The 12,500-nt window shown below is 39.3% G+C and overlaps 1 protein-coding gene and 1 long non-coding RNA gene across 2 annotated transcripts in view; one reads left to right on the top strand and one right to left on the bottom strand.

Annotated features, from left to right (window-relative positions):
* The window catches only part of LOC118767438, a 15,983-nt gene extending 13,918 nt beyond the window's left edge, over positions 1–2,065 (top strand). The window contains exons 2-3 of the long non-coding RNA XR_005003362.1: positions 1,289–1,294; positions 2,055–2,065. This is a non-coding gene — a long non-coding RNA (uncharacterized LOC118767438). The remainder of the gene's footprint in view (positions 1–1,288; positions 1,295–2,054) is intronic.
* Positions 1–12,500, bottom strand: part of LOC115222757 (myosin-IIIb-like) — a 298,889-nt gene that overhangs the window by 194,644 nt on the left and 91,745 nt on the right. The gene's annotated exons all lie outside the window — the stretch shown is intronic.

Genomic DNA, 12,500 nt, shown 5'->3' with positions numbered 1-12,500 from the left:
CAAACAAACAAACAAACGCAACTGAAAACAATACCTCTGCCTTCGCTAAGGTGGAAGTAATAAATTGGAAGTATGCAAAAATAAATATAGCATGTCAATGAAGGACCATATAGCTTCCTCTCTTTCTATTCATCAATCCAAAGAGGTAAACTCTCTTAGTCTTTCTCTCTTCATCTTTCTTCAATCTCCTAGCAATCATCAACAGAGGAATACAGCTACCTACAAAATGGACAACAAAACCTTGTCTAATCTTTATACAATAACAACTTGAAGCAGCTGTTTTTATATTGTAACACTAAAAAAATAAAAGCCATTTCAGCTATTAATTTCTTCTATCGTTTATTCTATGGACTTCAAAAACAACCATTAGATTCTCAGAAACCAAGCATCTGCCATTCATCTTACCAAATGTTGCATTTTATGACTCCAATGTTAGCAAAACCAAACTGCAGTCTTCTCAATATGCCAACTATCAGCATATAAACTGCTGCATTTCCTTACAAACCATTATAAAATGGTTAGCAAATTATTTAACAACATCCTATAGGTGCAGGAATGGTTGCTTCCCAATCACATGGTTTTGGGTTCTGCCCACTGTGTGGCATCTTGGGCAAGTGTCTTCTACTATAGCGCTGAGCTAACTAAAGCCCTGTGAGTGGATTTGGTTGGGGGAAACTGAAAAAAAAAGCCTGGTGTGTGTGTGTGTCCACCCCTAACTACATGACAACCAGTGTTGTGTTTAGTCCCTGTAACCGAGCAGTTTGGCAAAAGAGACTGATAGAATAAGTACCAAGCTTTGAAAAAATAAGTCCTGGGGTCTTTATTTATTCGACTAAAAATTCTTTGAAGCAATGCCCCAGCATGGCCACAGTCTAATAACTGAAACAAGTAAAGGATAAAAGATACTAAATCAATCTATTATACCATTAAACAAATCCATGAGCAACATTCATATTATTACAAAAGATTTGTTTTCAATAAATAACATTAATAATTTATAATTACAAACGAAGCACAATTTATTGTATATTATAAAAACCATAATTTAATAAATCAGCTTAGATAATAATGTATTCAATAGTGAGGCACATGACTCAGTGGTTACAGCGTTGGACTGACAATCATGACGTAATGAGTTCGATTCCTAGACTGGGCTGTGTGTTGTGTTCTTGAGCAAGACACTTTATTTCACGTTGCTCCAGTTCACTCAGCTGTAGAAATTAATTGCAATGCCATGCTGTGTCGGCCTTTGCCTTTCCTTAGATAACATTGGTGGCATGGAGGGGAGATGCTGGTATGCATGGGCGACTGCTCGTCTTCCATAAACAACCTTGCCCAGACTTGTGCATCAGAGGGAAACTTTCCAGATGTAATCCCATGGTCATTCATGACCAAAGGAGGTCTTTAGTTTATTTAATGAACATCATTTTCATTACCAGTGTCACATAAAAAGTACCTGTACTGTGCCACATAAAAAGCATCAGTGTTGGTGCCATGTAAAAAGCAGTCAGACCTCTCAGTAAAGGGGTCGGTGCTTGGAAGGGCAACCAGCTATAGAAATCAAGCCAAAACAGACAACTGGAGCCTGATGCAGCTCCTGTCAAACGGTCCAACCCATGCCTGCATGGAAAACAGATGTTAAATGGTGATGATGATGATGATGATGACTTGAAGTAATGTAATTAGACATAACAATTATGACCTATTTTATTCTTTGATATCTACATACAATTTTATATACTTGATAATGGATCAAAGAAGTTATTTACTTTATAGATTTGGAGATAGATCTAGTTTGCTTACAACAAACACAAGCTCCCAATATTTAATGTATTCATTATAATTGAATTGGAGCTTCATCCATGATTCCTATGGTTGGATAACATATCCTTCTTGAGCCCTGTGGACTAGTAACTGTCAGTTTCCTGGTTTCCATAATGTATATATATTCTATTCTAGGTACAAGGCCTGAAATTTTGGGGGAGGGTCCAGTTGATTAGATCAACCCCAGTATGCAAATAACACTTAATTTAACAACCCTGAAAGGATGAAAGGCAAAGTCGACTTTGGCACAATTTGAACTCAGAACGTAAAGACACTAAATACCGCTCGGCATTTCACCTGGTGTGCTAACGATCCTGCCAGCTCACCGCCTTTATAATATATTTACACCCTGGATGGGATACTAATTCATAGCAGGATTGCTCATTTTTGCCAGCTGAGTGAACTGGAGCAACATAAAACAAAGTATTTTGCTCAAGAACATAACCTGTTGCCCAGTCCAGGAATTGAAACCACAATCTTACGATCTTGAGGCCAACATCCTAACCACTAGGTCACATGCCTTTCACATCCATGGCTGGATGCCAATCCTAATGCCAACCACTATACATAGTATACTGGGTGATTTTAATTAATAAATGACTCTGATTAGATTAATAAACCTTTCTACTATAGGCACGAGGCCTGAAATTTTTGGGGAAGGGGACCAGTTGATTATATGGCCCCCCCCCAGTGTTTCACTGGTACTTAATTTATCGACCCTGAAAGGATGAAAGGCAAAGTCGATCCCAGTGGTATTTGAACACAGAACGTAAAGACAGGTGAAATACCACTCAAGCATTTCGCCCGGCATGCTAACGACTGTGCCAGCTCACTGTCTTGATTAGATTAATAAATGACCACCACTTGACTATTATTATTAATAAGCCACCATGATCTAACTAACTCTTATTCATAAATCTCTTTGACCAAACAAGCTAATTAATAAATTACCATGGCCAAAGTGACGTAATTAATAAATCACCATGATTAAACCATTATTACTAGTAAACAACTGTGATCAAGCAGAGAGGATTAGGGTCTATGTAATTAACATCAACCTCCACTCAAAAAAGCAGGCCTTGTGCCTATAGTAGAAAGGGGAGGGGGTCAATAAATAAGTACCAGTTGAATAATGAGGTTAATGTAATTGACTAGTTCCCTCCCCACAAAATTTCAGGACTTGTAGCTTTAGTAGAAAGGATTATTATTATTATTATTATTAATAATTCTGCCGGGGTCAACTTTGCTTTTCATCCTTTCGGGGTAGATAAATTAAGTACCAGTTATGTACTAGGGTCGATGTAATTGACTAGTTCCCTCATAAAATTTCAGGACTTGTGCCTTTAGTAGAAAGAAATATCATTATTATTTAGGGGCTTGTTCCGCCTTTGCCAAGGGTTGGCCTAGTATAGCAGTACTTCCAGGATTCAGCCCATAAGATAAATTATTATTATTATTAAATTCTGCCGGGGTCAACTTTGCTTTTCATCCTTTCGGGGTTGATAAATTAAGTACCAGTTATGTACTGGGGTCGATGTAATCAACTAGTTCCCTCTCCAGAAAATTTCAGGACTTGTGCCTTTAGTAGAAAGGATTAATATTATTATCGTTATTATTTGCTTTTCATCCTGGTTGGGGCAGGGTCAATAAAATAAGTACCAGTTGAGCACTGGGGTCGTTGTATTTGACTAACCCTGCCCCTCAAATTTGCCAGCCTTGTACCTAAAGTAGAAGGAGTTATTAGTAGTAAACTGCTACGAACAAACATTTCTTAGTTTCAACATGTGACCTTTTCCCTCAACACACACACACACACACACACAAACACACACAACAATTTTTGCAACAGTTTTCATCTTTTATGCCACATTGAAGAACATTCTTTATCTGTGCTTCCAGATTCCGTGTTTTAAATATCAAAGTGCTATGTTTAGCAGCACTGCGTAAGCTAGTGTTTCAAAACAAGATTATTTATCCTTATTGACATATTGGCAGGATCGTTACTGCACTGGAAAAAGTTCTTTGTAGCATTTGTTCCAGCTCTTTAGGTTCTGAGTTCAAAAATCTCGTCATAATGAACTTTCTCTTTCATCCTTTTGGGGTCAATAAAATAAGTAACGGTCAAGCACTGGGCTCAATGTAATCATCTCGCTCCTCCCCCCAAATTTCAGGTCATTATTATTATTATTATTGTTGTTATTATTATTATTATTATTATTATCATTGTTATTGTTATCATTATTATTATTATTGTTATTATTATTGTTATTATTATTATTATTATTATTGTTATTATTATTATTTCATTCATGCACAACAGATTTGACTGTTGGGAAAAAATTCATAACATCAGGCTACAACAAGTAACCTTAGATGCCAAAAGTCTTCCTAAGCCTTCTAGCTATCCCTAATAATACCGTTTTCTGGTTTTATGCCTGTTTCCTTAATCCATATGAGGTTTTATGCCTATTATCATTATTATTATTATTATTATTATTATTATTATTATTAAGATGGCAAGCTGGGAGAATCGTTAGCATGTTGGGTGAAATACTTAGCAGTATTTCATCCATCTTTACATTCTGAGTTCAAATTCCGCTGAGGTCAGCCTTGCCTTTCAGTCTTTCGGGGTTAATAAATTAAGTACCAGTTTGCATACTGGGATCGATCTAGCCGAGTGGCCCCCTCCCCCAAAATTCCAGGCCTTGTACCTATAGTAGAAAGGATTATTATTACTATTATTATTTTCTGTTTGACTTTTGCTTTACATTTGTACAAGTTGGCTCCAAGTCTCACCCAAAGACCTCAAGAGACAAGTTGGAAGTTCATGCTGGTGTTATGCCTAGGGTGCCATATATTTGGTTTTGTACATAGTGTTATTATTATTTTTATTATTCTTCTTATTATTATTATTATTATTATTATTACTAAGGTGGTGAGCTGGCAGAATCATTATCACACTGGACGAAATGCTTAGTCATTCCATCCATAGACCAGTGGGGCCAGTTGATAGGGTTAGTTTGGCATTAGTTGCATCGTATGTTTTAGCATTGAGTTTGTGACTGCTAAGAATATATTCTTTACAGATTATATTATTGTAATCTTTGGCAATTGTTTCTGAAGCACAAGTTGTAAGTTGTCGATGCTGTGTTTTGATGAGTTGGTTAGATGGCATTGAATGTCAATTATGTAAGAGGATACGTTATTGAGTGGCGACTGTGTAGAATACATGTTGTGTGGGTTGTTTTACATTTGTCTTGGCACTTGAAGGTGGTGCTCTGAAGTGAATGTGCTGTATAGACCAATGCTTCTCAAACTATCTGATGTGGCGCACCGGCAGTCTTTTTTTTTTCCAGTGTGCCAGAGACCAGTAATATTTCTTAGTAATATTACTCTACACTGGAAACAATATATATAATGAATAAGGCAGCAAACTGGCATTTCACGTTGCTCCACTCAGCTGGCAAAAATGAGTAACACTGCGATGGACTGGCGTCCCGTCCAGCTGGAGAACGCATACACCATAGAAACCGGGAAACCGGGCCCATGAGCTTGGCTATGCTTTAAAAGGGCACAGTTATTATCTTTTTTATGCAGTGGGGGCAATATATATTTCTTTACTACCCACAAGGGGCTAAACACAGAGGAGACAAACAAGGAAAGACAAACGGATTAAGTCGATTACATCGACCCCAGTGTGTAACTGGTACTTAATTTATCGACCCCGGAAGGATGAAAGGCAAAGTCGACCTCGGCGGAATTTGAACTGGGAACGTAACGGTAGACGAAATACGGCAACGCATTTCGCCCGGCGTGCTAACGTTTCTGCCAGCTCGCCGCCAGTGGGGGCAATATAATCACGTAGCCCCCTCCCCACAAAACTTCAGGCCTTGTGTCATTAGTAGAAAGGATTATTCTTATTATTCTTATTAAGGCATCAAGCTGTCAGAATCATTAATAAGCTGGGCAAAATGCTTTGCATCATTTCATCCGTTTTTACATTCTGATTTCCAATCCTACCGAGGCCAACTTTGCTTTTCATCCTTTCGGGGTCAATAAAATAAGTACCAGGAGTCGACTAGCCCCCTTCCCTGAAATTGCCAGCCTTGTGCCAAAATTTAAAACCATTCCTACTACTACAACTACTACTACCACTACCACCACTACTACTACCACCACCACTACCACCACCATTACTACTACTACTACCACCACTACCACCGATACTACTACTACTAGTACTGTTACTATTGCTACATATCTCCACAGAGATTGCAGATAAGACTGGCAAAGAAAAGCCTGTTAACAAAAGTGACGTGAAAGATTCCACACAAGTTAATCAGTCTCCTGTCATACATCTTATCATTGCTGAGACAACAACTAGTCTGAAATAACAGACAATAATAATAATAATAATAGTAATAGTCGGGTTGATCAACGGAAGGATAACGATGACAACAGTGATTTGGTGATGGTGGTGGTGGTGGTGGTGGTGATGGTGGTGGTGATGGTGGTAGTGGTGGTGGTAGTGGTGGTGGTGATGGTGGTGGTGGTGATGGTGGTGGTGGTGGTGGTGGTGGTGATGGTGGTGGTGGTGGTAGTGATGGTGGTGGTGGTGGCGGTGGTAGTGGTGGTGGTGGTAGTGGTGGTGGTTAACGTGATTTTGATAGATGTGGTTATTACTGCTGATAATAGTGGTGATTGTAGGTGATCATAAAGCTGTGTGTGCATGTATATATGTATGTGTGAGTGTGTGTTTGTGCGTGTGTTTGTGTATGACAAAGTGGTTGTATGCATTTATATACATTTTGATGTTTGTGCGTGTCCACACATAAAATACACACACACACATACACTCATATACACACACACAAGAGTCAACACACAGACCTGATAGAAAGAGCAAGTGATTTCCTTTCAAATAACAATTGAGAGTAGTTAAATAAATAACTGGTGTCTGGTCGCAAGGAGAACATTTCGGACAAGACAGTCTTCAATATTAGACAAGCAGCAAGATGGCTTCATCTCGAATGTCTTTGGTCATAACAGACATTATAAATAAATCAAGGCTGATCAAGGATTGACCACCAACATATATATGTGGTGCCACATAAAAGCACTCATGTAGTGCCACATAGAAGTGTCCATGCAGCATCACGTAAAAGCACCCGTATGGTGCCATGTAAAAGCATCCAACACACTCTGTAAAGTGGTTGACATTAGGAAGGGCATCCAAGTGTAGAAACCATGCCAAAAACAGACCAGAGTCTGGGGCAGCTCTCCAGCTTGAAAGTTCTGGTCAAACTTGGACAATGGACATTAAATGATGGTGATGATGATATATAATGAACTTAATGTATACAGTGCTCTGGTGCACTAGAACTCATCAGAAAAAGTAACCAAAATTGCATGAACAGTTCATAGAATATGCACAGGAAGTGAACAGTGAAAAAGTCTTGAAAGAAAAAAGAACCAAGAAATGGGTGTATATATATATGTATATATATATATATATAATATATATATATATGATAATGATCACTTTCACTGATTTCAATGTATGAGTGTCTGAAGGAAAGGATTATAAGGAAAAGAAAAAAGGAGATTATAAAAAGCAGAAACTGCATCTATTTGTGATGGATGTGTTGAATGTAATTTGAGTCCAGGAATGGATTTTGCTATGAAGTCACAATGGAGACACTGACAATTTTGATTTTGCCTGAGACTGGACAAAATGTATCTCTTGATTACAGGATATCGTTCTTTTATTGTTCTGTTTCTTCAGCGCAAATTGCTTAGAAGCATCGTGATGCATTTTATGCCACTCAGATCGATCTAAGCAAATACTTTCCCAACATGTTACATTAAGCTGTAGGAATTTCAACGATTATTACTTCAACCTATCCTTATACCTTAGCTGGGGATCTTCCTTTCCCATGGTATCCCTCTACTAGGTGCGTGTGTGTGTGTGCAAGTCATTATTCAGTTTTATTTCAAGATTTCTTGCCAATAGAGAAAGAGCCGATTTCTAACCTAGATCCAAGGTTCCTTCGTTGGATTTTCAACAAGGCTTGTCTCCTTGTTTAAGTTGGTGAATGCTGCCATAATCTTTGCCTTCAGTTCACCTTTGGTGCTACAAGGAGCTTTGTTGGTCTTTTGCTCAAATGTGCCTCACACGTATTAATTAAGGCGGTTGCAGTCTAGGGAGTTAGATGAACAGATTTTAGGGGTGGTGTGATCGCAGAAATTGTCTGACAGCCATGACTGGGTTCTCCTGCTTGTGTGGCATGGTGCAGAGTCCTGTTACCAGGCATAGGGTCTTCCAGTAGCCACCCTCTTGACCCAGGACAGCACTACCTCCTTCAGGCACTTGATGAAGGCCTCCATGTTGAGCTTGAGACTGTGTGGGAAGATGAATAGAGGCATAACATCGCCATCACAAGTGATTACCCGAAACACCATGATGCTGACTGGATGTTTGATTTTTATCAGTCTTGGTACATGTCCTTAGACTGGCACCCAAACACTCTGAAATGTTTATAATGGAGCTTCCAGCATGACTGCCAAGCAGTACAGCATGTCGTTTCCAAATATCTGGCAGAGTGAATTGCGTCATGCATGAAATTAAAAGTGTATATATATATATATACACATATGTATATATATGATGGGTTCTCCCATTGAAGATGATGTATGCATGTTCAGCATTTACAGAACGACCTGCACCAATGCATGTGCTGCACATTAGCTCACCACTCTCTCCATCAAATCAACATTGTCTGAACAGGTGGATGGTGTGCCCATGCATCAGGTGTTGAAGTGATCGCAGAACAACATGAGACAAAGAGTTTTTGCTCAAGAACACAATGTACCACCCAGTCTAGGGATTGAAACCCTGATCTTGCAATCGCAAGTACAACACCTTAACCACTAGGCCATGCACCCTCACACACACATACACACACATTATACACACAAACAGACGGGAGCAAACATACACATATACACACTGTACACAGCATAAGAATGTGTATATACACAGCCATAAGAAACTGGAAACTGAGGCAGACAAGAATAATGTCTTCGCCAGTCTTTCAAAGTGTGTGTATGTATATGTGTGAACACGTAGGTGTATGTGTGTGTGTGTTCATGCATGTGTATATGTATGCACATTTGTGTATGAATGTGTGTTTATATATGTGTGTGTGTGTGCATGTATGAGCATGTCTACATTTATTTGTGTGCGTATATAATGTATACATACACACACACACACACACACAGATACACATAATTGCCAATGAGTGTGTGTGTGTGTGTGTGTGTGTGTGTGTGTGTGTGTGTGTGTGTGTGTGTATGCACACGCATATGTGTGTGGGTAACATCAGCCATTCTGCCACTCCTGTCAACATAATTAAGAAGACAAAGATTAATATTATAGATTGTGTTCGTTAATTAAAAGGTAGAGAACACTGAATACACACCACCACCACCAACACCACCAACAACACCACCAACAACACTACTGCCATCACCACCACCAACAACACTACTGCCATCACCACCACCACCAGTACCACCACCACCACTACTATTTCTATTATTATTATTAACTCCATTGCCACTACATCAAAAAATAGGGGAAAAGGCATTAAAATCGAACTGTTAGTTAACACCTTATAGAACACACACACACACACACACACACACACACACACACACACATATATATGCTATATATATATGTACAAACACATATATAGATACACACACATACATGTATATTAATATTCACACATGTTCTGCTTATATGCAGAGAAAAACTTGACATATGTACTTATATGTATACATACATGCATATTTACGTGTACATATATATATATATATATATATATATATATATATACACACACACACACACATATTTATGTTTATATGTAGATACACAGAAGGGTGCATGTATGTGTATGTGTATATATATATATATATATATATATATATATATATATTACATTCATGCACACACACACAGATACATATATGCTTATATATAGTGTGTGTACATCCTATGCTTATGCATACATATATAGTATATGAATATAGAATATATATATTGTGTGTGTGTGAGTGTGTGTATGAATGTGCATACATGTTATGCTTATTCATGTATGTAATAAATGAATATAGTATATATCATATATATATTTATATATATACGCACACAAAACATAAACAGAAAAACACATATATGCAGATAAACGTATATACACTCATTTAGCAATACACACACACACACACACACACACACACACACACCACACACACACACACACAATATTTTTTAGGAAACATCAAGAAAACACAGGAAATATTTTGGCAAAAAGTCAGATTGAAAAATGCATTAATATAATGGTAATAGACATAGGTGATGATGTTGTGGAAGTTGTTGTGGTTGGTGATGGGAGTGGGGGTATTGGTGGGGGTTTGATGGTGGTGGTGGTGGTGGTAGTGAAGATGGCGAGTAATAATGGTTAGACGTGATGACAGCAACAAGAATAAAGATATTGATGACAATGATGATAAAGATCACAAAAATGATGATGATGATGATGATGGTGATGACAGTAGTAGTAGTATTAGTAGTAGTAGTAGTAGTAGTAGTATTAGTAGTAGTAGATGGTGATGAATAATCAGTATGGTTGTGATGATGATGATGTCAATGATGATGGAAGTGTTCTTGTAGTTGATAGTGATTATGATTGTGATGATATGGTGATGATGATGATGATGATGGCAGTGATGATAACGATGGTGGTGGTGGTGATGATGATGGTAGTGATGATGATGATGGTGGTGGTGGTGTTGATGGTGGTTGGTAATAAGTATAATTATATTTCATGTGAGAATTGAATTTAAGAGGTTAAAAGCCCAATCTAATTTATTCTAAATAACTTAACCCCCAAGCCTCAACCCTTACCTAACTCTGTCCCCTTCAATTTGCCAACATACCCAAACCATGAGAACCTACCTTTGCCATATCACTCCTCTTTTCACACAATTTGTCCCACTTAAATTATATCACAACAAGAGACCTTCTATATGGTTTCTAGATTTGCTAGAAATAAAAGCTAAATCTCTCCAAAATTACACTCTGTTGATTTAAACAAAGAAGGGCAACCATTAGACAATGTTGTATTTCTCTGATATACAAAGGCTACAGGATAGCCACAGCTGGAATACTTTTGATCAGAGGTCAGGCTGGATCAGGGCTAATTTGGAACTAAACAGCAACAACCCACCCCAGCAACCTCCACGCCACACCCTCTACTTTATCCACCCACCACAACTTTAACCCAACAAACCTACCCCCTCCCTGTCCACAAGTCCAACTTCACTCCACCATTCCTATCCATCAATCCCATACCTCCATCTTGCCTCATTCACTTTCAGAATGCAACACCACACATCTACCCTCATATCACCACCTGATTCCATCTACATGTGCCATGCCACCACCCCTTCCAATCTCACCCCATCCCACAAATCCATCCACCCTTCTCACCCCAATTCATTTAAGTGTTTCCACAACACTGCAGTGTCACCCCATCACTCATCTTGTCCTACCTCCACCCCATCTGCATACCCTACTACACCATTCCATCCTCCCATTCCACCCACCCTGTCCCACACTGCCACCACCACCACAGCCACCCTCATCTGACAGCATACCCCACCCCGTCACCCAACCTCTCCTAACCCCCACTACCCCTCCCACTCCCAACCAATCACCTGTTCCACTCTCACCCCATCTACCTAACCTGTCCTACCCCATCACCCATCCCACTTCCATGCCATCAACCAGCCTACACCACATCTTATCTACATACTCGACCACACCATCCCATTCCACTCATCTCAATCCAGGTGTATACCCATCCTACCCTTTAACCACCACCACCACCATCACATCCCCTCACACACCACACCACAGTTCCCCACCACCCCAATCCATATGTCTTTAAACAAACAAAAATCAATGCATTCTACAATTGTGTCTAAAAACAATAAAACAGACTTCTTAATATTTCCGGCTTTGGTTGGTTTCTTTCTGGGTGGCTGGGTGGATGGCTGGGTGGTTGGCTGGGTGGTTAGCTAGGTGGTTGGCCGGGTGGTTGATGGGTGATGGTTGACAGGGAGGTTGGCTGGGTGGTTGGCTGAGTGGTTGATGGTTGACAGGGTGGTTGGCTGGGTGGTTGGCTGGGTGGTTGATGGGTGACAGGGTGGTTGGCTGGGTGGTTGGCTGGGTGGTTGGCTGGGTGGTTGGCTGGGTGGTTGGTGGCACTTTATCTGTTATAACAATGCATGTTCCAGTTGCTCCGATCAACAGGACAGCCAGCTCGTGAAATTAACATGTAAGTGGTTGAGGACTCCACAGACATGCTTACCCTTAATGTAATTCTCAAGGAGATTCAGCGTGACACAGAATGTAACAAGGCTGGCCCCTTTGTATTACAGGTACAACTCATTTTCACCAGCTGAGTAGACTGAAGCAATGTGAAATAAAGTGTCTTGCTCAAGGAAACAAAGCGTCACCAAGAATTGAACTCAAGACCTTACAATCATGAGCCAAATGCCCTAACCACTAAGTCACATCATAAATAAATATATTCTTTTAT

Source organism: Octopus sinensis, linkage group LG21 (genome assembly GCF_006345805.1).
Source record: "Octopus sinensis linkage group LG21, ASM634580v1, whole genome shotgun sequence".
Classification (NCBI taxonomy): Eukaryota; Metazoa; Mollusca; class Cephalopoda; order Octopoda; family Octopodidae; genus Octopus; species Octopus sinensis.
This window is presented reverse-complemented; position numbering and strand designations above follow the sequence as displayed.